The sequence below is a fragment of the Microcebus murinus genome, chromosome 12 (genome assembly GCF_040939455.1).
Source record: "Microcebus murinus isolate Inina chromosome 12, M.murinus_Inina_mat1.0, whole genome shotgun sequence".
Taxonomy (NCBI): Eukaryota; Metazoa; Chordata; class Mammalia; order Primates; family Cheirogaleidae; genus Microcebus; species Microcebus murinus.
The window spans coordinates 31747679-31774103 of record NC_134115.1 but is presented as its reverse complement, the minus strand read 5'-3'; the positions used below and the strand labels follow the sequence as shown (position 1 = coordinate 31774103).

At 40.6% G+C, this 26425-nt stretch overlaps 1 long non-coding RNA gene across 5 annotated transcripts in view; it reads left to right on the top strand.

The window, feature by feature from the left end:
- Positions 1–26425, top strand: part of LOC105856005 (uncharacterized) — a 132221-nt gene that overhangs the window by 69821 nt on the left and 35975 nt on the right. For all 5 annotated transcript variants that reach the window (XR_012922093.1, XR_012922091.1, XR_012922094.1 and 2 more), the window contains one exon: positions 305–491. This is a non-coding gene — a long non-coding RNA (uncharacterized LOC105856005). The remainder of the gene's footprint in view (positions 1–304; positions 492–26425) is intronic.

Below are 26425 nucleotides of genomic sequence, written 5' to 3'. Positions count from 1 at the left end.
TTCTGAATTCCCTTGACCAATTTAAAGGCCATAGAGCTAACAGTAGAATCACCAATTATCTGCTTTCACCCAGACAACATGGGGGATTTTAATGTTTATCTAAAATTCAGAAGAATCTTTGCTAAAAATGGACATGATTAGGAGAGAATGTCAGAGCTCTACCACAGCCATAAAACCATGTCCTGAGCACTTTGGTGTAGGGATTTGCATATTTTCTGAGTGTAAGCCCTCATTTGTACCACCCTGCACTCTAAGGCTGTAGAATGTCCTCAATTCATAGAACCAGCTCTTAATTCTCCTCCAGATCATCTTGCCCCTGAAATGGCCCCAGAAAGCTATGGCCAGAGAATAGAGAAGGGGATCTTTCTCGTGGCCTCAGACCAGGCACTATTTCGGACATTGGAATGTTGGAAAAGGAAAATCTCAGCCTTTGTTTCCTGCCTGTGCTCTCACCGTGCCTAGTCACCATGATGTCCTTCACATGAATCATGGTGAGTATAGGACAGTATGAATATCATGGTGTGAGTATCATGAATTCATGGTGTGAATATTCATAGTGTAAATATCATGGTTTAAATACAATTGCGTGGTGCATCCATGTGAATTGTTTTCTCCAACACACTCAGAGTTAAGACTCTTAATTTCAGATTTGTATTAGCATGTGCCCATAGACTTGTCCCTAGAAGAACCGGAAAACGCTTAATGTCCTTCTCTTCCTGATGGTTTGCAATTTAGATGACATGTCACATTTATCAGTAGAACTTTTTGAAAAATACAAGTGACTGCTGCCCCCCATGCCTCACTCCTCATCCTGAGCGTCTGAATCAGCAGGTAATGAGATAGCCCACTGGAATCGACATTTTAGAAATCTCAACAAATTATCCTACTTCACTGCTATGGCTAAGAAGTGCCTCTTTACCGTAAAGATGTATAACTCTTCTTAATAAAGACAATGAAAGATGGTGTGTCTCATTTTGAGATGCAAAATCTTTGTTGACCTTTTCGTCTTTGCTTTGTTTCCTATCAGTTGATGTCTTTAAAATGGAAAACTGGCTGGAATGGGGAAATTACAAATATTTCCAAAGTAGAGTAGGTTGGGTGTACAATAGCAATAAGGACAGCCCAGTAGGGCACTTGAGGAGCCTCTCAGCTAATGTAAGGTAGAGCTAATCAAGTCAGCCGACGAACATAGTACTGAGATTATCAGGTAAGGGTGTAGCCTAGGACAAGAAGGCAGATATGCAAAAGTAGATACTGTATTTTATCAATTCTAATACATCAGTATTTGTTAGCCTGGTGCCACTGGGACATAGTGTCATTGCCTGTGCAGTAAAAATGTTGTTGTTATTCCTGGTGGCATAACTGGACAACTTCAACCCCCCAAAGTTTCAGTCAACAAACTAAGAAAAATTAAATCCTGGTTGTCACTTGAGAACATACAGTTGTCTGCTGCTGGTTAGATAAAAAAAAAAAAAGTAACAACATCAAAGCTTTTAGATTGAGTGTAAGTCACTTGGAAGAAAATTCAAAGATAATAGTGGAATGCTTTTTAAATAAATGCTGCATTCTCCACCATGCTTTTAATGACATAGATACCCATATCTATGAAAGGTGGGACCAGATATACCAATTCTGAGTTGAAAAGTGATCAGGAGAGTTGGACTCTAAATATGAAAACGTTTGGGGTATAGGTTAATTGGCAGCATTTTTTTCTGTCTTAGTGGCACATAATAGTAATGCATCTTATAACTGATGGTGTCTTAGATTGAGTATAGTATATGATATTTGTGTTGGTCTTTATGGAGGAGAATATTGAAGCAGATTCTCAACCCCAAGTAGTCCCCTGAATAAGGCAAAGGGGCCCCAGTGAATCACAGACCTGAGTCTGTCTAATGTCCGTAAAGGCCAGCTACTAAGATCTGAAAAAAGAGAGAAGAACCACCATATATTTAAACAATAATAACTTTTTAAAAGAAAATCGCTAGGTTTCATTAAGAAGGCATTATTCCTATTTTATTGTCATTTTTTGAAGAACTAAGTAGTCATGTGAACAGGAACTGATGGATGTACCCAGGTGGACTTTCAAAAAAATCTTTCAAAGGACAATTAGAACACAAAAGAATCGCCATGGAATTGGAATTGAGTGGGGGAAGTTTGGCGGTTTGGTGTGTTTTAAGTGCCCCAAATTTGTTTTATAGAATGGTAACATCTAGGGTTGGAGGTCAGCTTTGCATTCTCTTCCTCTTGGGCTAGAGCGACCCTGAGAGGCAGTCATTTTCTTTACACTCAGATACCTTGTTGTAGAATCCCTCAAGACCCATACTTCACAAGTTCCATTCCTCTTCCACATGCTACTTTTGAATATCTCAAAAAAAAAAAAAAAAAGCTTTCATATAAACCTCAGGCTAAACATCCTTTTCTTCAAAAACTTACCACAATCTATTTCTTTCAGGCCCTTCCCTTCCCTGAGTCTCTACTCTGAATACCCCCCAATTTGTCGACATCCTTTATTAACTAAGCTAACAAAGGTCCAATTTGTCCGGGAGTCTTAGTTTGTGCCTATTTCCATGCTTAATTATCACTAGCAATCCTTTCCTTTTCATAGTGTCCTGATTCAAACAATATCATATGTGGCCAATCTCCTTACAACTGAATGAAGTGGGGTATCTAATGGTGGGCTGACTACGACAATAAGGGCAAAGCTTTCACCATTTTAAGTCTCGGTTCTCTACAAGTGCTTTAGTAACTTGGACCATATATCACACCATTGTCTCATGTTAAGCTTCCGGCTAATTACAGTCCCTAAATATTTTCCACACTTAATTCCAGGAAGCCACATCTTCCCCAGGTAGTATTTGTGCTGGTGGTTCTTTAGCTTTTGCTCCTACTAAACTTCATGATGTTAGGATTCAACTCATTGTCTAGTCTGTCAAGAACTTTGTCATCCAAAATGCTGGCTTATCCTTTCCAACTTCCTGTTATAAGAAGATAAATATTGCTTTTCTGTTTCCTTATCCAAATTCTTGATTTGAAATATCACATAGAACAGTCTTGGGGCACTTTGCCTCTTTCCAGTTTGTCTTCCATTCACATCTTGGGAGTCATTTAACATCACAAACTCACTTAATTGTAGTGCCATTAAGTCCATATATTTCTGGCTTTTATCCGAAAATATCTATGAGAACTTAGCAAATGTCCTTCAGAACTTCAGATGTATAATGCAGAATGCTTTTCCTAATCTATGCATCTAGATCCTGGACCTAAATAAATAAATATTTAAACAAAATAAATAAATAATGAAAGAAAGAAAAGAAAAAAGAAATTTAAAAAACTGAGTTAACTCTGATACGACTTTTTAGTGAGTGCACTTCTTTTTTTTAGCCCCCATGGGGCCTGGGAAGCATAATACCTGGCACGTAGAATAGGTCAGTGCTGAATGAATATTTGTTGATCCAAGCACGGTTTTTTCATTGAAAAATGAGCAGAAGAACTTGCCTATGGCTCTTGCTGTGAAAAAAAGCCTATTTCTTCACACCTGTCAAGGACATCTGCTTTGGGAAGTCCCCCACACAGCTTCAGTCCACACCGGAGTATAAATTGACTATTTGCTAATCATGTAAATATTATTGCTGAAATGAAAACATGATTGAGGCTGGAAGTGTGAACCGAATGCAGAAAGTGCCAGCTCTTTAATGTAAGCAATTAATTAGGCATCATCTTTAAGTCTGGTGATAGGTCCCAGGGTGTTAATCAAATCAAATATCACCAGCTGCTGAGAGAACGGGCTCTTTCAGGACGCCGCAGTCCCCATACCGAAGGGGAAAGAGAGATGGCACTGAAATGGATTTACTTAGGCTCCAATAGCTAAAGACACCTAAAGAGGAACTGTGGGAAACTGTTATGTAGACATATCCATAACAGATCAAATACTATCAAGTCAGCTGAAATGGTGGAAAAAGCCTAGATTTGTATGCTGGACAGAACTGTGCTCAACTCCTGATTTTGCTTTCTCTAGCCTTGGAAATTCACATGGTCTGTCTGAACCTTACTTTCTTTTCTTTATATTATATTTTTTATTTCAAAATATTGGGGGGACACAAATGTTTTAGGTTATATGGATCATTTTTGTAATGCTTGAGTCCTAGATATCAGTGTGACCATCACCCAAATAGTGTTCATAGTACCCATTAGGTTGCTTTATTCCCCTCCCCTCCTCCCCCCAGCCCCTAGTTGCTCTCCACTGAGTTTTACTCCCCTCTCTGCACTTGTGTGCTCATCGGTAAGTTCCAATTTAATAGTGAATACATGTGATGTTTGTTTTTCTATTCTTATGATACTTAGGAGAATGGTCTCCAGTTCCATCCAGATTGTTGCAAAAGATATCAATCCATCCTGTGCTATGGCTGAGTAGTATTCCATGGTGTACGTATACCATATTTTATTAATCCACTCATGAATTGATGGGAACTTGGGTCGATTCCATATCTTTGCTATTATCAGTTGTGCCTCAATAAGCATTCAAGTGCAGGTGTCTTTTTGATAAAATGGGCTTTTTTTCCTTTGGGTAAGTACCCAGTAGTGGGATTGCTGGATCAAATGGTAGTTCTACTTTTAGTTCTTTCAGGAATCTCCATACTGTTTTCCATAGAGGTTGAACTAATTTGCAGTCTCACCAACAGTATATAAGCGTTCCTTTCTCTCTGCATCCACGCCAGCATCTATCGTTTTTGGCCTTTTTAATAAAAGCCATTCTAACTGGGGTAAGGTGATATCTCATTGTGGCTTTCATTTGCATTTCTCTAATGATTAGTGACATTGAACAGTTTTCATATGTTTATTGGCCGTCTGTCTTTCTTCTTTTGAGAAGCACCTGTTCATGTCTTTTTAATAGGTTTTTTTTTTCTTGCTGATTTGCTTGAGTTCTTTGTAATTCTGGTTATTAGCCCATTGTTGGATGTGTAGCTTGTGAGTATGTTCTCCCATTCCATAGGTTGTCTATTTGCTCTATTGATTGTTTTCTTAGCTTTGCAGAAGGTTTTTAGTTTAATCAAATCCCATTTATTTATTTTTCTTGTTGCCACAATTGCCATTGGGGTCTTTTTCATAAATTCTTTGCCTAAGCCAATAACTAGAAGAGTTTTTCTTACATTTTGCTCTAGAATTCTTATGGCTCCATGCCTTCTATCTAAGTCTTTTATCCATCTTGCTAATTTTTGGGAGTGGTGAGGTGTAGGGGTCCTGTTTCATTCTGCATGTGGCTATCCAATTTTCCCAGCACCATTTATTGAATAGGGATTCTTTCCCCCAGTGTACATTGTTGTCTGCTTTGTCAAAGATTAGTTAGTTGTAGGTAGATGGTTTTATGTCTGAGTTTTCTGTTCTGTTCCATTGGTCTATGTGTCTATTTTTGTATCAATACCATGCTATTTTGGTTACTATAGCCTGATTCTGTAGTTTGAAATCTGGTAATGTGATGCCTCCAGTTTTGTTCTTTTTGCTTAAGATTCCTTTGGCTCTTCAGGCTCTTATTTTGGTTCTAAATGAAGTATAGAATTATTTTTTCTAGATCTGTGAAGTATGACTTTGGTAACTTGATGGGGATTGCCTTGAATTTGTAAATCATTCTGGGTAGTATGGACATTTTAACAATGTTGAGTCTACCTATCCATGAACATGATATGTTTTTCCATTTGTTTGTATCCTCTGTGATTTCTTTCCTCAGAGTTTCATAGTACTCCTTGTAGAGATCTTTCATCTCCATGGTTAAATATATTCCTAAGTATTTTATTTCCTCTGTAGCTACTGTGAATGGTATTGAGTTTTTGATTTGACTCTTGGCTTGATTGGTATTAGTATTTAGGAATGCTACTGATTTATGTGCATTGATTTTATATCCTGAGACTTTGCTGAATGTACTTATCAATTCCAGGAGACTCTTGGTGAAATCTTTGGGGTTTTCTAGATACAAGATCATATTGTGAGCAAAGAGTGATAGTTTGACGTCCTCTCTCCCAGTTTGGAAACCATTAATATTCTTCTCTTGCCTGATTGTCCTGGCTAGGGCTTCCAGCATTATGTTGATTAGGAGTGGTGATAATGGGCATCCTTGTCTTGCTCCAGCTGTTAGAGGGAATGCTTTCAACTTTTCCCCATTCAGTATGATGTTGGCTGTGGGTTTGTCATACGTGGCTTTTATAATCTTGCATTATGTTCATTCTATGTCTAGTTTGTTCAGCATTTTAATCACAAAAGGGTACTGAATTTTCTGCATCTATTGAGATGATTATTTGGTCTTTGTTTTTGCTTTTGTTTATGCGGTGAATCACATTTATTGATTTATGTATGTTGAACCGTCCTTGTATCCCTGGGATGAAGCCGAATTGGTCCTGTTGGATTATATATATGTATTTTTGATCTGCTGTTAAATTTAGTTTTCTAGTATTTTATTGAGGATTTTTGCATCTATATTCATAAGAGATATTGTTCTGTAGTTTTCTCTTTGTGTTGTGTCCTTACCTGGCTTTCTTATCAAGGTGATACTGGCTTCATAGAATGAGTTGGAGAGGTTTCCCTCCTTCTCAATATTATGGAATAATTTCTGTATTATGGGTACCAGGTCTTCTTTGCAGGTATGATAGAATTTGGCTGTTAATCCATCTGGTCCAGGGCTTTTTTTGGTATGTGTGTGTGTGTGGGGGGGGTTGTTACTGATTCAATCTCACTGATCATTATTGGTCTGTTCAGGAGTTCCATTTCTTCCTAGTTGTGTGTTTCCAGGAACTTATCCATTTCCTCTACATTCTCTAGTTTATGTGTGTAGAGATTTACTTAGAATCCATAGATGATGTTTTGTATTTCTGCAGTATGAGCTGTAATGTAATCTTTTTCATTTCTGATTGAGATTAATTGAGTCCTTTCTCTTCTGTTCTTGGTTAATCTAGCAAGAGATTGGTCAATTTTGTTTATCTTTTCAAACCAACTTTTTGTTTAGTTAATCCTTTGTATTATTATTATTATTATTTTTGGTCTCCAGTTTATTTAGTTCTGTTCTGAACTTTGTTATTTCTTTTCTTCTGTTGGCTTTGAGTTTGGCTTGTTCTTCCTTTTCTAGTCCTTTGAGGTGTGACATTAGGTTATCAATTTGTGATCTTTCTTTTTGATGTAGGCATTTAAGGCTATGAATTTTCCCCTGAGGAATGGTTTTGCTGTGTTCCAAATATTTTGATAGCTTGTGTCCCCTTTGTCATTCAGCTCAAAGAATTTTTAAATTTCTATCTTAATTTCATTCTTGACTCAATAGTCATTCAGCAAGAAGTTGTTTAATTTCTATGACTGTGTAGGAGTGAGTGTTTCTCTTGTGATTGATTTCTAATTTTATTCTGGTGTGGTCTGAGAAGGTACATGGTATGATTTTGAATTTTTTGAATTTGTTGAGACCAGTTTTGTGGCCTGAGATATGGTCAATCTTTGAGAATGCTCTATGGGCTACTGAGAAGAATGTGTATGGGTAGAATGTTCTGTAAGTATCTGTTAGGTCCTTTTGATTTAGAGTTTGGTTTAAGTCCATTGTTTCTTTATTTTCTTCTTAGATGATTTATCAAGCTCTGACAGTGGAGTGTGGAGGTCCCTGGCGATTATGATGGCACTGTTTATGTCTTTGCTTAGATCTAGTAAGATTTACTTTATGTATCTGGGAGCTTTTGTGTTGGGTGCATATATATTTATGATTGTTATGTCTTCTTTTTGGTTAATTCCCTTTACCATTATATAATGATTCTCTCTCTTTGTCTTTCTTTACTTTTGTTGGCTTAAAGTCAATATCTGATATGTGAATGGCTGCCCCTGCTCTCTTTTGATTTCCATTTGCATGGAATATTTTTTTCCCATCGTTTCATGATGAGTCTGTGTGCATCCTTGTGGTTTAGGTGTGTTTCCTGGAGACAGAAGATACTTGCATAGTGTTTTTTCATCCATTCAGTCAACGTATGTCTTTTGAGAAGAGCATTCAGTCTAATTGATAGCATTGATATGTGGGATGTTGGTCTATTCATCCTGTTGGATTGTTCGTTGTTGCTTTGTTTTACCTCTTGTTTTATTGTTTTATAGGAGTTGTTAGTTTGGGGTTCTTTTAGGTGAATTTATACTGGTGGGTATCTGTTGTGCTAATTTGCTATAGTGCTGTTCTGAGTATTTCATGAAAAGCAGGTCTGGTCATAACAAATTCCCTCAGTGTGTGCTCATCTGGAAAGGATTTAATTTCTCCTTCTATTGTGAAACTTAGTTTTGCAGAATACAAAATTCTAGGCTGGCAGTTATTTAGTTTAATTTGATTAAAAGTGGAGTCCCTTCTGGCTTGTAAGGTTTCTGAGAATTTGCAGGTAGCTTGATGGATTTTCCTTTGTAGGTTATATTGTTATGGCAAGGTGTACAGCTAGTGTTATGGCTCCTGTTACAGTGCTTGACCAGGCAAAGAACCGAGTGGCACACGGAGAGTCAGAGAACAGTCTTTATTCCTCCAGCAGGCTCAGCCAACTTCTGACTTTTGACTTCTGAACACCCCCTTCCTTGCTCTCCTCCAGTTTTTATACCCCTGGTAGGACTCAAAAAGCATCCAATCAACAACAAGCTTTAACATCCAATCAGCATCAAGTTTTAACATCCAATTAGCATCAAGCTTTAACATCCAATCAGCAACAAGCTTTAACATCCTATCAACAACAGTTGGATTCAAAAAGTACCCAATCAGGATCACGCAAGCAGCCTGGCTGGAGGACAGGAGCAGGTGCCAAGCACCAAGCCCAGGCCTGGACTGGCACATGAGGCCCAGCCCCAGCAGTGTGCATCCTCTATGACCTCCAGCTGGCCCCACACAGCACCGGCCCGTGGGGGATGCAGAGCAGCGGGGAGGTGGAGGCGGTGAGTGGCGGCGTCACAGTGCCTGACGGGTTTCCCTGTCAATATGATACTTTCATTTTGCTGCTTGCAGAATTTTCTCCTTCATTTTGACTTTGATGAGGTTGATTACTGTGTGTCTTAGAGATGACCTATTTGCTATGACCATTCCCAGTGTTTGATGTCCATCTTGTATCTAAGTCTGAATTTCTGGTGATGTCTGAGAAATTTTTCTCAATAATTTCCTCAAATAGGTTTTCCATATTTTTAGCTCTTTCTTCTTCACCTTCAGGGACAAATAATTCAAATATTAGTATGCTTCATATAGTCCCATATCTCTCTCAGTGATTGCTTGGACCTTTTTATTTATACTCTTCTCTGCCTCTTTGAATGATTGGGTTATCTTGAGAGCCTTGTCTTCAAGATCTGAGATTCCTTCTTCTCCTTGTTTAGCCTGTTGTTAAAGCTTTCAACTGCATTTTAAAATTCCCTGAATGACTCTTTAATTTTTTAAAGTTCTATTATGTCCTTTCTTATGTTGTCCTGCTTTCTAGTGACTTTTTCATTTTTTGCATTGATTTCATGAAATATTTTGGGGGGCTTCTATTTGTTGGCTTTCAACTTTCTCTTCAATACAATCATTTTATTTGCTATCCATATTCTGAATTCCATTTCTGTCGTTTCAGCAATGTCCTTGTGGGTGGAGTCCACTATTGTAGCTCCATTGTGTTCTCTTGGGGATGTCAAACTAGTTTGTTTTTTCATGTTGCTGAGGTTCTTTTGCTAGCTTCTTCTCATCTGGCTTCTCTTCTCTTATCTCTGGGTTAATAGGATTACAGGGCAATTGTTCTCCTTTGCTGGAAACTCTCTTGAACCAAGTGCAAGAGTGATGGCTGCTCCGGGATAGGGAGTCCTGAGTTAAGTGTTGGACCTCAAGGAGGCTCTGCCAACCCAGTAGTAGTGGTGGGGACTCAGTTATGGGGTATTAGAGTCCAGGCACAACTCTGGAGTCTCAAGGGTAAAGTTGTTGGCCCAGTGTGGGCCCCGGAGCTACAGGGGCAGAGCCTTGGACTCAGGCACACTGAGAGCTTCATATCTGGCTCTGGGGATTTCAAAGGCAGATCTGACCATACTGGGGGTGTTCTACCAGTATGGGGACTGCTGATGCCTAGTCATGCAGGCAGGGGTTTCTCTCAGCAACCTGGGTTCTACATAGGTGGGCTGGAGCTACTAGTCAGCCATGGTTCTGCCCTCCAGACCTAGGACCCCTTGATGCAGTTGCCTGAGACTTCCCAAATGTTGCCTGTGGTGTCTGAGGTCCCCCCTGTGTTTAGCTTCCATGCCAAAGAAGAGGTGTGCTCAACCCCCAGTCATAGGGCTCAACAGGGCGGAGCATCTGTTCCCTCCCTGGCCCAGCAGAGGTGATGCTAAGGTTAATGCTGGATGTCTGAGTCCTAAGCAGACCTGGCTGTGTGCACCAGCATGATCAGGATGTTGTCAGTTGCAGGAGCCTGGTATTGTCAGGCACCAGATCTCTGGTGCACCTGCTCTCCAGTGGAATGTACCTGCACAGACTTTGAGCAGCTCCCCACTCAGCCCAGAGGTCTGCAGTAGAAGAGGGAGATCCCTCACGGATTGAGCTGCCCTTAACTTTTGTTTCTCTCCTAATAAACAGTGTCCACTTGGGTTGCCTCTATCGTGTTGTCTTCACTTCTTCCCTGCAGTGTGAATTGCATTGGGTCCCCAGGCTTAATCTCTGAGATTGGGGATGGTACTTGTGAGGAAGAATCAGCCACACCCTGTTTAACTGAGTTGGTAGATGCTGTGATGAGCTATAGAGTTGTTTGGTTGATGCTTGCATGAAAGAACCAACTGCTGAGATGTTCTTTAGTGTCTGTGGTAAACTCTAGTTCCTAAGGTGGAGCACTTCAGTGCCTTAGGCTTTGAGAGTGGCCTTGTGGCTCCCAGGGGGTGCCTGATTTCCACCACAGCAGAGGTAGGTGGAGGAGCAAGTGAGGCAGAGCGTGGTTTGGTAGCTCAAGCCTGGAAAGCTTTGCAAAGCCTTGGCAGGGCTCAAAGTTTGCTTTCCCAGCTGCTAGGGGGAGCCACTGGGAGGAAAGTCAGGGCAGGCTCTCCAGACCAGAGGGCTGTCTGTGGGGGAGGGGCTTAACCTTTTGTTGCTAAAACACCAGGCTGGGACCTTCCCTGCTAGAGGCCCCACCATAATCCCATAGTGCAGTTTCCTGCGGTGAGGGGTGGATGTTCTCCACAGTATTCACCTATCAGTTCTGTCTATGTGGGCTCCCTCGCCACCTAAGTCCAGCTCTCAAACGTCCCCTTGGCCTGCATGTCTGACCTGCTGTGTGCTTCTCGGGGAAACACCACCAGGCAGGGAGCTCCTGACTGGGCATACTGGGTCCACTGCAAGTTCTCAAGGGAAGAGGTGCGGACTCTGCTCTCTTTGGAGACCTCAGCTTGGAGTACACACTTGCTGGAGAGAGATTTTTGCTTGCCACATTCTCTGCTCAAGCTGCTTAAATGGTTGCAATGGTCAGGGAGGGGCCACAGTTCCTGGTCAGCCTGAGTGCCTGAATGTGGCACACTTGGTTGCTATGGCTCCCAGGGCTGGGCTCTTCCTCACGGGAGGACCCACCCTAATCTATCAGGGAGCTCTCCCAGCTTGCAGTGTCTCGGAACCCCACAGTATCTTCCCATCAGTCTGTCCCCATGGGCTCCCTCACCACCCAAGTCCAGCTCCTAGACCTCCCTTCTGCATCCCCCAGCAAGCCCCTCAAGTTCAGGGGGCACGGGGTCCAGTCTGCTCATCTGACCTGCTGGAGTATGATGCTGTGTATTGCCGGTGGGCAGGGAGCTCCCAGAACGGCCACCTTGGGTGCACTACAGGTCCCCAAGAGGAAAGACATGGGTCCCACTCTCTATAGAAACCTCAGCCTGCAGCAGTGCCTGCTGGGGAGAGGCAGCGCTCATCAAATTCTTGGCTTAAACTGCTTTCCTGGTTGCAGTGGTTGGGGGAGGGGCAGGAGGACTAAGAATCTGAATGGAAGAAAGCCAGCTCTCCAGCCTGTCCGGTCACTCTCCCTGGAGGGGAACCTTGCATGGAATGTCTAAGCTCTGGGATCATGCAAGTTCTCCCCCCCCCCCCACTGTTCCATGTTTGCTTCCGTGCCTGGGATCATGGGGGTAGAAAACCCTCCAAAGAACTTGGTAGCCCACTGGTCACCAAAGGCGTGTGGTAGGGAGAGAGGGATGCCCTCTTACTCTTTCACTGGGCCCCGAGACTCTGGGTTTGATCCTCACCGATATCTTTTTTTTTCTTTATTTTCTTCCTTCTCTGCTTTGCAGTTTTCCTCTGTGAGGTCCCTGGCAGAGCCTTGCTTTCTTTAGCTTTAAAATGGAGGTGACAGCACCTACCTTGTAGTGGTTTGTAGGGATTAGATATGACGTGGCTGTACCCAGGGCAAAGCTCAGCCTTTGGGAAGGAGTCTGTGTGGCGGTCGGAGAGGTAGTGAGGGTGGCGGTTGTCAGAGATTGACTGGGTTCCCCACTCTGCTGCTGATTTGCCCACTTTAACCTTGGACATACCCTTAACCTTCAGAGCTTGCTCTTCTCTATCCTATCTCTGAACAAACACGGACTGTGGTGCTCCAGGGCTGACTGCCCATCACTCTGTGATGAGGATGAGAATTCAGGCGATTTTGTGATTAGTGGAGTGAGACACGGAGAAAGTCCACTGATACGTGGGAGGGCGGTGTAGATACCAAGGGCGATGTCCTGCAGGGAGTTCATTTCCCCACCCGAATCCTGTCCTCCCCCCAGGGCAGGCTGGAGGCCACCTGAACTGAGTGTCCTGTCCTGTCCTCACCACCACACCTGCCTGGCTGTCATCACAGGTGAACAGGTGGCCTGAGCAAACATGCTCTAGGTAGATGATGTTTGTTCAGGACAGGGGACACTCAGCACCATGACAAGGCACTTTGAAGGAATAAGTCAATTTTGAAAGATAGGAAGTGCCTGTCTCGAACTATTGGGATATTTAAAATGACATTTATGTATCTTTTTTATTGCAACTTAATACATGGTTGATTCAGAGAGCTATGAGCATAGCTTAAAGGCTACCACCATTAACAATCTATGTATGTCCTTCCAAGCATTTAGATATAAGACAGAAATGACCTCACACTACCATCCTATCTCATAGCATACTTTTCTGGGTATTTTTTCCCTCCTTTGTCATCAATGCTCTGTAAGTTTTTGTGATTTCAAATAATAAAATAACCTTTGTTACTCAGCAGAGGTGTCCAGAATGGGATGCTTGCCGCTAGGAGCAAATGCAAGGGATGTTAGGGAACAGGAAGAATATTTTATGTTTATATTTTACCTCCTTTAAAAAAAAAATTATATGTGTACATGCGTGCAAGTGTGTGTGTGTGTGTTTATATATTTCATGACATAAAAATATATCTGGAGGTAGAGAGTCCAGAGCTGGGACAGTGGCTCAAGAAACTAAAGCTCTTCTGACATTTTGCTTTTCCACCCCGGAGCACAGCCTCAGCCTCAGGCTCGTGGCCTCATGCTTCAAGACAGCCGCCACTTATACACATCGCACATTAATGTTTCAGGCAAGAATGATGGGAAAAAATGAAGAGCAAATGGTTTTTTCCTAGTGAGGTTTTGCTTTTTAGTCAAGAAGGGGGGATACCTTCTTCCTCATTGGTCAAATCAAGGGAAGGAGGAAAATTGAAAGATTTTAGCTTTTCAGCCTCTGTGGCAAGGGAAGGCAAAGGCATATGGAATTGTGACTTGTTTGGGAGTAGACAGACAATCCATAGGGTTTGCCACAGTCCTTTCCCCAGAAAAATGCACACACTTGTGCACACGCACCCCACTCATATCCAACTGCTAGGCAACGTCAGGGTTTTCTCCTTCTAATTGGGGGTGGAGGGGGAGCCACCGCATAGGGCCAAATCGAGAACCACCCCTGGAATGGATGCTGTGTTCAGCCCAAAGCCAGGGAGCATGAGAGGAGCAACGGGGGAAAGGGAGAGAAGAGAACAAGAAATTATAATAAATCGGAGAGGCAGATAGAGAAAGCAGAGTGGGCATGAGGTTGTAAGTAGCAGCTTTCTTAATAACAGTTAAAAAGAACTACAATGGCAAAGGGGTGGGAGAATGAAGCAGTACTCCAATGGGGAAAAGACAAACAATCATTTTGGTATCCGAAGCTTAAGAGAGTATGCTCCATGAAAGACCAGAAGTGAGCTCTCCAGGGGATACAAGGGGGTAGGGTGGGCACAGGTGGTGGTGGAGAAAAACCCCATATAGTGAAAAGCTGGGCCAGGTCCTCTTCCCTTGTGCAGAGTTGCACAGCATTCATTAGGCATCCAAAGGGCTTCTCTAGAAGGTTTGGCAACATGGAGATTTGAGGTCTGATCGAGACCAGCCACACAAGACAAAAGCTCATTCCTGTGGAATACTGCAGCATGGTATTAAATTAGGTATTGTAATTAATTTCTAGTGGAATTTACCATGGAAACTTGCAGTTAGCTCACTACCCGTTCGTAGGAACTGATCGCAATGTTTGGGAGTTTATGAGTTGCCGATGACATGCAGCAGAACAATTAGCACGGTCCCCAAAACTATCCTACAGGATCTATGACAAACTGTCCCAGTTGGAAAAATCACAGATTCCTCCCAGCATCTTTGGTCCATTGTTAATTGCAGACGCAAAAGGTTTATAAGAGCAACACAGGTGTTTAAGCTATGTGTATTTTCCTCAAGGAAACTTGGTGATATCAGAGGATGTCATCATACTGGACAATACATTTTTTAAAAAAGTGGAAATCATGAAGCTGCAGAAGAATTCAGTGACTTTTCCAGGGGAAGAAATAACCTGATTTCTGAACACAGTCTGTATCCTGATCTATTTTATAGAAATGACACGACATTGATTTTTATAAAGTATTCCAAGTGTCACACAGCAAGTTTTGATGTCTCCAAGTGCCCAAAAGAGGTATGCAATTAGAGTGAATTTAAGATTTTTATCTGTATCTAAACGAGTAAACCTAAATTAAAGCTTTGTAAATTTTGTGTAAAGAGTAATGGAGTAGATTTAAGACTTGGATTCTAGAATCAGACCACCTAGGTTGAGATCCTGGCTCCACCATTCATTAGTTGTATGATTTGGAGCAAGTTATTTCCCTTCTCTGCCTTTATTTCTCATCCATTTAATAGGGCTAACCACTTCATAGGGTGGTTTTGAGGATTAAATGAGATAATTTTGTACATCTTATCACAGGGAATAGCATAATAAACATTCTGAATGCTCCAGAAACACATGGATGGATAAGCAACACTTTTTCTGATTATTCTGCATATTTTCTTTTTAATTTCCATACTAGTATCATGAGCTTTCCTAGAAATTGGAAACCATTTTTAATGGTAGCTCACTCTTGAGCACCACAAAAGTCTTGTGATTAAAAAAAAAAAAAAATGGTAGCTCACACTGACAAACAGCATTAATTCCTGATAAGGTGTTAACCATCTTTTTTGCAGGCATTAAGTTATGTAATATTTCAGAGTGATGATTACAGTGTCAAACTTCTGGGTTTGAATTCTTACTAATTGGCTATGAAGCTTTGAGAAGTTGTTTATTAACTCTTTGGGCCTTTTCTGTAAAATGGGTATTCTGTGTAGTTTAAATGAGTTAATAGGCATAAATTGCTCATATCAGTGTTGGGCACATAGAAAGTGCTTAACACAGCAGAACATGGTCACGTGCACTGGTAGTGGCAGCTACTCTGGAAGCTGAGGTGGGAGGATCCCTTGAGCCCAGGAGTTTGAGGTTCTAGTGAGCTATGATCTTGTCCCTGCATCCAAGCCTAGGGCAATAGAGTGAGACTCCATCTAAAAAAAAACCAAAAAAACCAAAAATCAAAAAGGAAAAGAGAATGCTCAATGCTATATGGTCATTGACTTACACTATTAAGCATTTTTTTTTTTAGAAAAGACAGTTAAAAGGTGATATCATGAAGCATTTTTATTCATTTTATAAATGATATACTGAAATTCCAATCTCTTACCATTCAAGATGAAATTTTGAAGGATGCTGTTTCATAGTCAAACATTAAAGACAGAGTGAGGGTCTATAATAGGTAGAGATGGCAAACACATGGCACATCCATACCCCACACCACAACTGTGGCCGACATTATTAACCCATCATGGCATTTTTACCTACTGAGTTCATACTCAGCCTCCAAATTTTTTTTGACATGATGCTTCAGACAACCATTTAGATGGGTGTTATGTGAAATAAAACTTAATTTCCATCCTTGCTCCAGTATCAGGTCTTGAGCAAGTGTTGTTTTCCCTAGCAGATAAAGAATTTGTAAATTTTCAAGTAAATGCCTTCTATTGAAATTCCAATCAAACTCTTAACAAGGAGAGATACCTGAATAGGCAGGGTCAGTTATATAAAAGTGAGAGAAAGTTGGCTGACATTACTCATGATCTATTGTTTGTACTTCTTTGGAAGATACTGCTAAGACTGATGATACTGATAGCTGAATTTTTTTTTTTTTTTTTTTTTTGATACAGAGTCTGACTCTGTTGCCCAGGCTAGAGTGCCAGGGCATCAGCCTAGTTCACAGCAGCTTCAAACTCCTGGGATCAAGCGATCCTTCTGCCTCAGCCTCCCCAGTAACTGGGACTACAGCCATGTGCCACCATGCCCAGCTAATTTATTCCATATATTTTTAGTTAGCTAATTAATTTTTTTCTATTTTTAATAGAGACGGGGTCTTGCTTTTGCTCAGGCTGGTTTTGAACTCCTGACCTTGAGCGATCCTCTCGCCTCAGCCTCCCAGAGTGCTAGGATTACAGGTGTGAGCCACCTCGCCTGGCTGATAGCTGAAATTTTAAAAAAAGATTTTCTAGAGTCTGAGGAAATCATTTGGGATCTGGCCTCTTTAGCCATTGACCCAGGAGTAGTTTTCTGGAGAGACAGCCAGGTTATGCTGTCTAGTACCTCATACAGATGGGCATCTTTCACTTTCTCTTAAGAGAAAGATGCAAATGGCTAAATGTGAAGATTGTTCCTAGATGTTGACTGTTTGGTACGCATTTAACTCTAGATTTCAAAGCACCTTTTATCCACAGCATTCTTACTTATACTCATCATTCAACTTAGTTCTGCAGGAAAGGATAGTCATGCTCATCATGCACTATTTAAGACATATGTAACCTTAACACTTGTACCCCCATAATATGCTAAAATAAAAAAAATAAGACAAGGATATATGTATTCACTATAGAAAAATATCTTCTGCTGCAAGTTGATAAAAAAAAAGACAGAATACCTCAATGTAAAATGGGCAAAGATATGAAGAGTTAAACTTCAGAGAAGAGAAAATACAAAAAGCTAACAAGACTATGAAGAGATTCTCGAACTTATTAGCTGACGGAAAAATGCAAAATAAATTCACAATCAGATATCACTTTACAGATGTTAGACTGGCAAAAATTAAGTTGGATAATGTCAAGTGTTGGCAGGGAGTTGGCACCATAGAAACCCTCATGCACCGCTGATGAGATTATAGATTGGTGGAGAAATACTGCAGAGGACTCTAGTGGTAATAGCAAATTTGATCTATTCATACTTTCTGATCCAGCAAGCCAAATCCATTCCTGGGTATGTATGTCACAAAGGAATTCTCAAAGAGTTCACAGGAGTACTAGATCGATAGAGTGAAATGGTATCCTGTCTTGCCTGGGAACAGCTGCTGTCCTGGTGTGACTATTAATAGCACCCTTTCATTCTCAAAAGTGTTCACCGTGTGTCTGAGTCTGATCATCACAGCTCATCCCTTGTGGTGGGGAGTTGGAGGCAGTTTGGGGAGTAGAGAGACAAAATGTGTTGGATTCATGCATTTCAGCAGACTCTATAGATGTACCCATAGCAAGATATATTGGTCTTAAAAACACTGCTAGATGAAAAAAGGAACAAATTGATGCTTATAACAATAATATTCACAAATAGGTAAGGCCCACGCATATATAAAACTATATGTTTTATATGAACACTTATTAACAAAAGGACATGGTTGCCTTGGGGCAGTAGAGAACTAGGAGTGGGATAAAAGGGAAAAGAGGGTAACGAACCATTGAAAAGTGTGACTGACTCAGCCTTACCATCCAAAATCAAAAAGTAAGAGTTCTATCAAACTAGATGAAAGTGGGAAATTTTTAAAGAAATGTTCAAAAAATTAAACCACACAGCTTTCTTGAGAAATTCTTATTTATTTATTCTCCTTGAGTTTCCAAACAGCACTTAAGGCTGCTCAAATAAGTATCTTAAATAGAACAGAATAAATATAAAAATATTTGAGTGAAGAAGCATAACAGAATGTATGTAGAACTAAGAAAGAGAAGGCAAAGCCGGTGTGAGGTTAACATCTAAAATTCACACCAAAAGGACCTGCAGATCTGCTAGAGGTCTAGATTTGGTGCTAAATTGTCCAGCAGGCAATGCAAAGAAGGAGATGCCCTCACGTACGTGCTCCTCATTATCTGTAACAAAAAGCCTGCACAAAACCACTCCGAGTACTAGAAAGCAGCACGCATTTCCCGTTCTGAGATCAGAGAGAAATTTTTCCCTTGGGCTCTTATAAGGAGGGCACTGTGTAATGAAATAGCGACCTAGAAAACTAATTTCTACAGAAAGACTCATCCCAAAGCCACGGAAAACCAAAACGTTAATTTACTCTGACAGAGTTTGGGCTCCTTGAATTTCCACAAAATAGCCAGGTCTCAGTTTCAGATTAGTTCAGGAAAGGTTCCTAGAATGCGATAAACCTGTGGCCCAAAGATATTGGACTCTTCCACTTCATTATGAACCACAGGGCCAGAAATATCTGGTCATTATAGCAATAGCTAATGAAAGACAAAAAAAAAAAAAAAAAAAAAAAAAAAAAAAGGAGAGAATGTTTTCCTCTTCCAGAAACAATTTCAGCAGCAATTAAATTTTTATTGACCTAAAAACTAAACACAGTCATTGTTGTAGAGATCACAGAAAGTAAGTCTACTATGTGGAAACAAGCGTCACCCTAAAAGTGAAACTGGCAAAAAGCAATGCATAATAGAAGAGTTTAGTGGCAAGCATCTGCAGCAGAAATCCACCCTAAGAGATTATCTCCAAATAAATATTGGGGGGGGGGGTGTATGCGTGCGTGTGTACATGCATGAGAGAGAGAGAGAGAGATTATCTGGTATTCTGGTATATTCTGGTTTTGAAGCAAGGGTAGTTCATCAAGTTCTTTTGAAGACAGTTGAAATAACCCTTAAGCACCATGCAGTTATATTTTGTTTTGTATTCATCAAGCAACCTCTGCTTATTAATTCAATTTCCAAGAGCCTGAGTAAGGAAAGTGTGGTAGATTGATGCCAAAATAGCTGTAACTATTTCCTTCCCTGTACCCAGGGCCCATGCAATGTGACTTTGCACTTCATCCCATTAATGAGTGGAAACTCTTTCTCACCCATTGAACCTGGCCTTCTAATTTGTTTTGGCCAGTAGAAAGTGGTGGAAGTGATGGTGTGCCACTTCTAAGCCTAGGTCTCAGGGGGACTTGAATGCTTCTCTCTCTTTCTCTCTTTATTTCTCTCTCTCTCTCTCTGTGCACCCTGCACATTCACCATGAGAACATACTCAGGCCAGTCTGTTCAGTGATGACAAGCAAGGCCCATTTACTGCTGTTCCCCTGGCTGGTTGCCAGACAGCATCAGACATGTGTGCGAGGGCTCTCAGACCAGCCAGCCGCAGCCCAACCACTGGATGACCAGGAGAGCCTGAGAGAGCCCAGGAGAGATCAGCTGGGCCTGGCCCAGAACAGCTCATCATGTTAGATATGTGAGAAAAAACAAAGGCTCGCTTGCTGTAGGTCTTTGAATTTTGGCATGGTTGCTATACGGCCATAGCTAACTGCTATAGGAGGATCTTCTAGTGTGAGCATTGTGGCTCATTGAAAATTCTGTCCAGTGTTATTATAAGAATACAAACAACAAATATTATAAATTAAACACAAAAGCGTTGGCATTTTAGCTTGTGTTTTAGTGTCTTATAAGTCAGCAGGGAATCTCCTGAGAACTTGAGTAGCTCTGAACGGGTGGACAAGGCTGAATTTCTGGATTGCTAAGATGGAGGATGAGACCCTAGACACAAATGATTTTCCAAACACTCCCACCTGGGCCCCCCCTCTCCACCCCCTCCCCCCATGCATGTGACGGGACAGCCACATGGCTCTCTTGTGAATAAAATGTCTTAAAATGTAAGGCACCAATTCCCCATTTCCTCCTAGTTTACAATACAGAGGAGTGTTTTCTCTTAGAGTATCTTTACTCCTGAGTTGCTTTGCACCCGATAGCTGCTGTGAGTCTTTTAATACTGTGGTTACCAACACGTGGCCTGTTAGGAACTGGGCTGCACAGCAGGAGGTCAGCGGAGGGTGGTTGGTGAAGCTTGTCTGTATTTACAGCTGCTCCTCATCGCTCACATCACCGCATAAGCTCCGCCTCCTGCCAGATCAGCCACGTGCATCAGAGTCCCATAGGAGCAGGAACCCTACTGTACACTGCGCATGCGAGGGATCTAGGTTGCGGGCTCCTTATGAGAATCTAATGCCTGATGAGCTGAGGTGCAGCTGAGGCGGTGATGCTAGTGCTGGGGAGCAGCTGCAAATGCAGATCATCATTAGCAGAGAGGTCTGACTGCACAATACATGTAATGCATTCGAATCGTCCCCACCCTCCCCGCCCCCATGGAAAAATTGTCTTCCATGAAACCCGTCCCTGGTGCCAGAACGGGTGGGGACCGCTGCTTTAACAGCTCCTCTCTTAGAGTGGTGTTTTCCGCTGGGTCGTTCTGGGTTGCGTCACCTCTGCTCAGGGAAATGACGGGAAGCTGTGCACAAACGCACCTGTCATAAGGGAAGCTGGGAAATACCAACTTTTAATTGGGCTCTTCAGGGGTTTCTGTGACCAGTTCTGACCTCCTGGTATTTTCATTTCTTTGAGTTCTGTTATCAATTTTTTTTTTTGGGGGGGGGGTTGGTTGGGCTCAACGTTTGTGGCTGGCGGAGAGGGACGGCTGGGCCTTGCCCTGTCTCCTGTGCGCCTTGCTGCGCAGCTGAGTCTGACGGTTGCCGTTGCTGCTGGGCTGGCTGGTTGCGTGAGAGCAGGAACGGAGGCCTCTGGGACTCGCTAACGATGACGCGCGGGGAGATGCAACAGAGTGTTGCTGTCCTGGGAACGCCTTTGTGAAAAGGTGTCCGTGTTCTGCAAGAAATCAAGCATTTCTTTCCTTTCGCAAATGAATGCTAAAGGAGTGGGAGCAGAATTCTTGGGGAATCCATGCAGGAAAATAAGCAGGATTTAGAATTCAGTTTCTAAAATAGCTATGAACTTTGAAGATATTTTTGTGGGATTAAACATTTCCCACAATCTTTCTCCTTTTCAGAAACGAAAGAGTCAGAGCATGATAGCAGAGTAAGAATGGACTGAGAATGGAGTGCCTGGATTTGAGGCACAATTGGGAAGCATCCTGGCTCTGCCATGTTAACTGCATGTCTCCTGGCAAGTCACCTCGCTTTCCTGAGACTTTGCAAAGCGAGAATGGTACTATATTTGTCACAGGATTAAGTAATTTAAATGTGTATAATTCCTGGCATAGAACCTGGAGCAACTAACCTGATAAATGTTAGTTCTCTTTTCATCTTTTCTGATCTTTGGTTTTATTGCTGTTTGCTTGCTTGCTTGTATGTGTATTTTTCACTCTGTGGAATGATGAGTTTTTAGAAAGCAAGATGGCATTTATTCAAAAATCTTTAAACTATACTTTTTACGTAATAATTTCACTTATGTAAAAGTTTACCAAAACAATGGTCCAAAAAAAAGTGCAAGTTATAGTTATAACAAGATCCATCATTACTTCAAAAATGTTCTCTCTGGTCATTTTCATATTTATCTTATTTTAAAAAGCACTTAATTTCTTCACTCTTATTTTTTAAAAGTCATTTGTGTTATTTGTTTCTTATTCTCTCACTAATGTTTCCATATAGTTGGTAAATCCTCATCCCCTCCCCAAGTCATTAAAAAAATAGACCAGTATGAGTTTTCCATGGGTTTAATTAGAATCACTCTCTTCTAAAAAGATTGTCAAGCAGCCTGTTTCTTACGTCTAAGCAGCTATTTTCCAGGAGAAGTAAAACTCTGGATTGTAACCCATCTTGTGTGTTCAGGCATTTATTAGGAGATATTTCATAGTGATAACTATGTCAATACTTCATAATATTGGTCAAAGCAGAGTACACTTAAGAAAACAGCCAAGAAAGCATTCAAAGTAGATGAAAGGGAACTTGTCTCGATTGGCCAATTGCTACATGCTCATCCTCATGCTGGGTTTTTCCCAGATGTTGATCTCACAACCCACTCCCCCTCCCCAAGTAAGCATTTTAATCTCCCACATTCTGAACAGAAAACTGAAGCCCCAAGATTTCAAATGGCTTGCCTACAGACCATGAATTTGAACAAAGGGCTGCTTGACTTTACAATCCATGTTCTTGTTTCTATTCCCAGCTGCCTCCAAGGCAGTGATTCTTACCCTTGGCTATACATTGGAGTCATTTGGGAAGCTTTAAAAAAAAATAACAATGCCCAACACAATACTAAGGAAGGAGAACAAAGTTGGAGGAGTCACATTACCCAATTTCAAGACTTACTGTAGGGCTTTAGTGATTGAAACAGTATTGCATTGGTGAAAACATAGACACATAGATCAGTGGAACAGAATAGAGAACCCAGAGATAGACCCATGCAAATATGTTCAACTGATGTTTGACAAAGGAGCAAAAGTAATCCAATGGAGAAAGGATGAGCTTTTCTACACGTGGTGCTGGGACAAGTGAAAGTCCATATGTTAAAAAAAATGAACCTAGACCCAGACCCTACACTTTCACAAAAATTAACTCAAAATGGATCATAGATCTAAATGTAGTATACAAAACTATCAAACTGTTAGAAGAAAACATAGAAGAAAAGCTATGTGGCCTTGGTTTGATGAGTTTTTGGATATGACTAAAAGCATGATTTATAAAAGAAAGTTATGTTAAGTTGTACTTTATTAAAATTAAAAACTCCTGCTAAAGACACTGTTATAAGAATCAAAAGACCAGCCATGGAGTAGGAGAAAATATTTGCAAAGCACATATCGATAAATGACTTGTATCTAAAATTTACAAAGAACTCTTAAAATTCAACTGTAAGAAAACAATCAAATTTTAAAATGGTCAAAGATCTGAACAGACACCTCACCACAAAAGATACACAGATGGAAAATTAGCATGTACAAAGATATTCAGCATCATTTGTTATTAGGGAATTGCAAATTACATTAATGAGATACCACCACTTCAAATGGCTAAAATAAAAAAAGTAAAACCTGGCAATATCAATTGCTAACTAGGATGTGGAGCAACAGGAAGTCCCATTCATTGCTGGTGGGAATGGAAACTAGTACAGCCACTTTGGAAGACAGTTGTGCAATTTTTTATAAAGTTTACATATTATCTAGTGATCAAACATATTTACTGATTTGAAAACTTCAGTTAATGACTTGAAACTGTATGTCCATATAAAAATCTGCATGTGAACGGTTATAGCAGCTTTAATTCATAGTTGCCTAAACTGAAAGTAACCAAGATGCCCTTCAATAGGTGAATGAACAAACTGTGTTATATCCAGACAATGAAATATTGTTCAGCAATAAAAATAAATGAACTATCAAGCTGCAAAAAAAGGTATGAATCTTAAATGCATATTGCTAAGTGAAAGAAGCCAGTATGAAAAGCCTACATATTATATGATTCAAATTATATGACATTGTGGAAAAGGACTATAGAGATGGTTAAAAGATTAGTGGTTTCCAGGGAGGCAGAGTAAGGGGGAGAAGGTTGAATAAGTGAATTGCAGGGGATTATTTAGGACAGTGAAACTATTCTCTATGATACTGTAATCATGGTTACATAACTTTATGCCTTTGACAAAACCCATAGAACTTTATAGCACAAAGTGTGAACCTTAATGTATGCAAATCTTTAAAAAATCATTTAGGAGATTGGAAGATCCCAGGATGAAATGCCAAATTGTGACAAAATAATCTAACTGTATTACAAATATATTAAACAACCTCACTGAAGAGTGTAAAAAAAAAAAAAAAAAACGGTACTGACCTAAACAGCTTTAGAACTGAATGGAGGCTGTAAAGTGAAAGGCGAAAGTAGCTGCACATTAACATTCTACTCTAGTTGATAAAGTTGCTTCCCAAGGGAGCTCAGAGTAGCAATGCTGATGCTGCTATCCATGCACACTGGAATCCAACAATTAAGTAAATGGATGAACAATGGTGGAAGCCATGTTTCTTACTGTTGGTGTGGGAGGTTACAGACTAGCAGAATAAGGAGGCTGGAATCAGCCATGTGGTGTGATGGATCAGAGTTGGAGACGTGAATATGAACTCCTGTTAGCTTAATATAGACACCAGTGATAGCAATACTTATAGATATGTGTATATACATGTGTTAGTATATACACACATATATTTCCTTGCTTTGCCAGCTGAGAGGGCTTAGAAATAATGATACCCCCAGAGCAATGAGCACATCTAACACCAAGATCTTGGTTTCTAATATCATTCTATAACAAAAGGAACCATGGCTTGGATAAATGGCTGATATTAGGTCCAGAGTAAAAAATATACAAGTTGGGCATGGAACGTCGTCTTATAGTGCCAAAAAGTAAGGAAGTGCTGGAAAACACACACACACACACAAAAAAAAAAAAAAAAAAAATGGGGATATGTCAGAAGGGCAAAGAACCAACTCAGAGAACTCTCAATGGACAAAGGTGGAACATTTGAGCAACAAAATAAAGTAGTACTGTATTGAAACCCAAAGCATAAAGTTAGCACATATGGGTCTATACTGATATGAGTAAATTATTGAATAAATAAATATAGTAGAATAGGCAAATTTCCTGTGCTAAAGAATATTAATGATTTATGTAGGCCCTCTGCCCTCAACAAAGTGGAACATAACTCCCCATATTTTCAGTGTAGGTTGAACACAGTCACTTCCTTCCAAAGGGTACAATCTGCAAAGGGGAAAAAAGAGTAACTTGCTACTGGAGAAACCTGACATGCATTCTGCCAGATGACCAAGGTCAACATCAGTAGTGATAATACAGATTGTTAGTGTATGCCTTTGATCTGACAAGAATGGCACTTTACTTTCAGGGTCTTCTTCCTCAAAGCAAACAATCCCAATTTAATCATGAGAAAAACATCAGACAAACCCCAAACGAGGAACATTCTACAAAATATCTGACCGGTACTTCTCAAAGAAGTCAAGGTCATCAAAAACAAGGAAAATATGAGAACTGTTGCAGCTAAGAACAGCCTAAGGAGACATGATGACTAAATGCAATGGGGTATCCTAGACCAACTCCTGGAAAAGAAAAAAAGGGCATAAGGGAAAATCTGAGGATATATGAGTAAAGTATAGACTTTAGTTAATAATGTATCAGTATTGGATCATTAATTGCAACAGATGTTATGTTATGAATAGGGGAAACTAGGTGTGAGGTATATGGGAACCTTCTGCACTATCTTTGCAATTTTTCTGTAAACCTAAAAGTGTTCTAAAATAAAGCATTTATTTTTTAAAAAATTATAATGCCTGGAAACCACCCGGAGATTCTGATTTAATTTGGTCCAGAGTGTGGCCTGACCCTGGGGACTTTTAAAAGTTCCCCAGGTGATCCTGATTTGTCTCCAGCAAACCACTGCTCTAAGGAAAGTGATAGTTTCTACAAACAAGTTGCTCTTTCTTCCTTTTACCTTTTTTGTTTGATTATAATAAATGTCCTGACATTATCCCTGATAAAATAACAGTGTGACTTAATGATTTTGGTTGTTTGAATGCAACAGTTCTTTAAATGTACAGCCAGCAATATGGAACTTAGAGAATGGTATTTTCCATTGAAAAAAAAATCTTCTCTAAGAAGCTTGAAATACCATAAAGAGTTTAGGGAAAGAGATAGTAAAGGGCAGATTATGCTAAATGTATTGTGAGTTTAAACCTGTACTTGGAGAGAATGCCTTTATTTCCCCTCTACTGTGCTATTCTATATGTACTTGGAGTTGAGTTATCCCCTACATTTTAGGTGCAAAGAGTTTAGCTTTAATTAGATAGTAGATTTATTCTCTGGGGTTTGATTGTGACAAATGAGATAAAAGCATTACCTGCTGGCAAATGCAGCTTCAAGGGTCAGGAACTAGGAACTGAACCAAGAGGTACATTTCTCTTGTGCAGTCTCCTATTTTCCCATGGCAGCCCAAGCTCCTGGGATCTCCTCTGGTCCTGGCGATGGCTGGGGTTGACTGGCTCCAGCAGTCAGTGAGGAA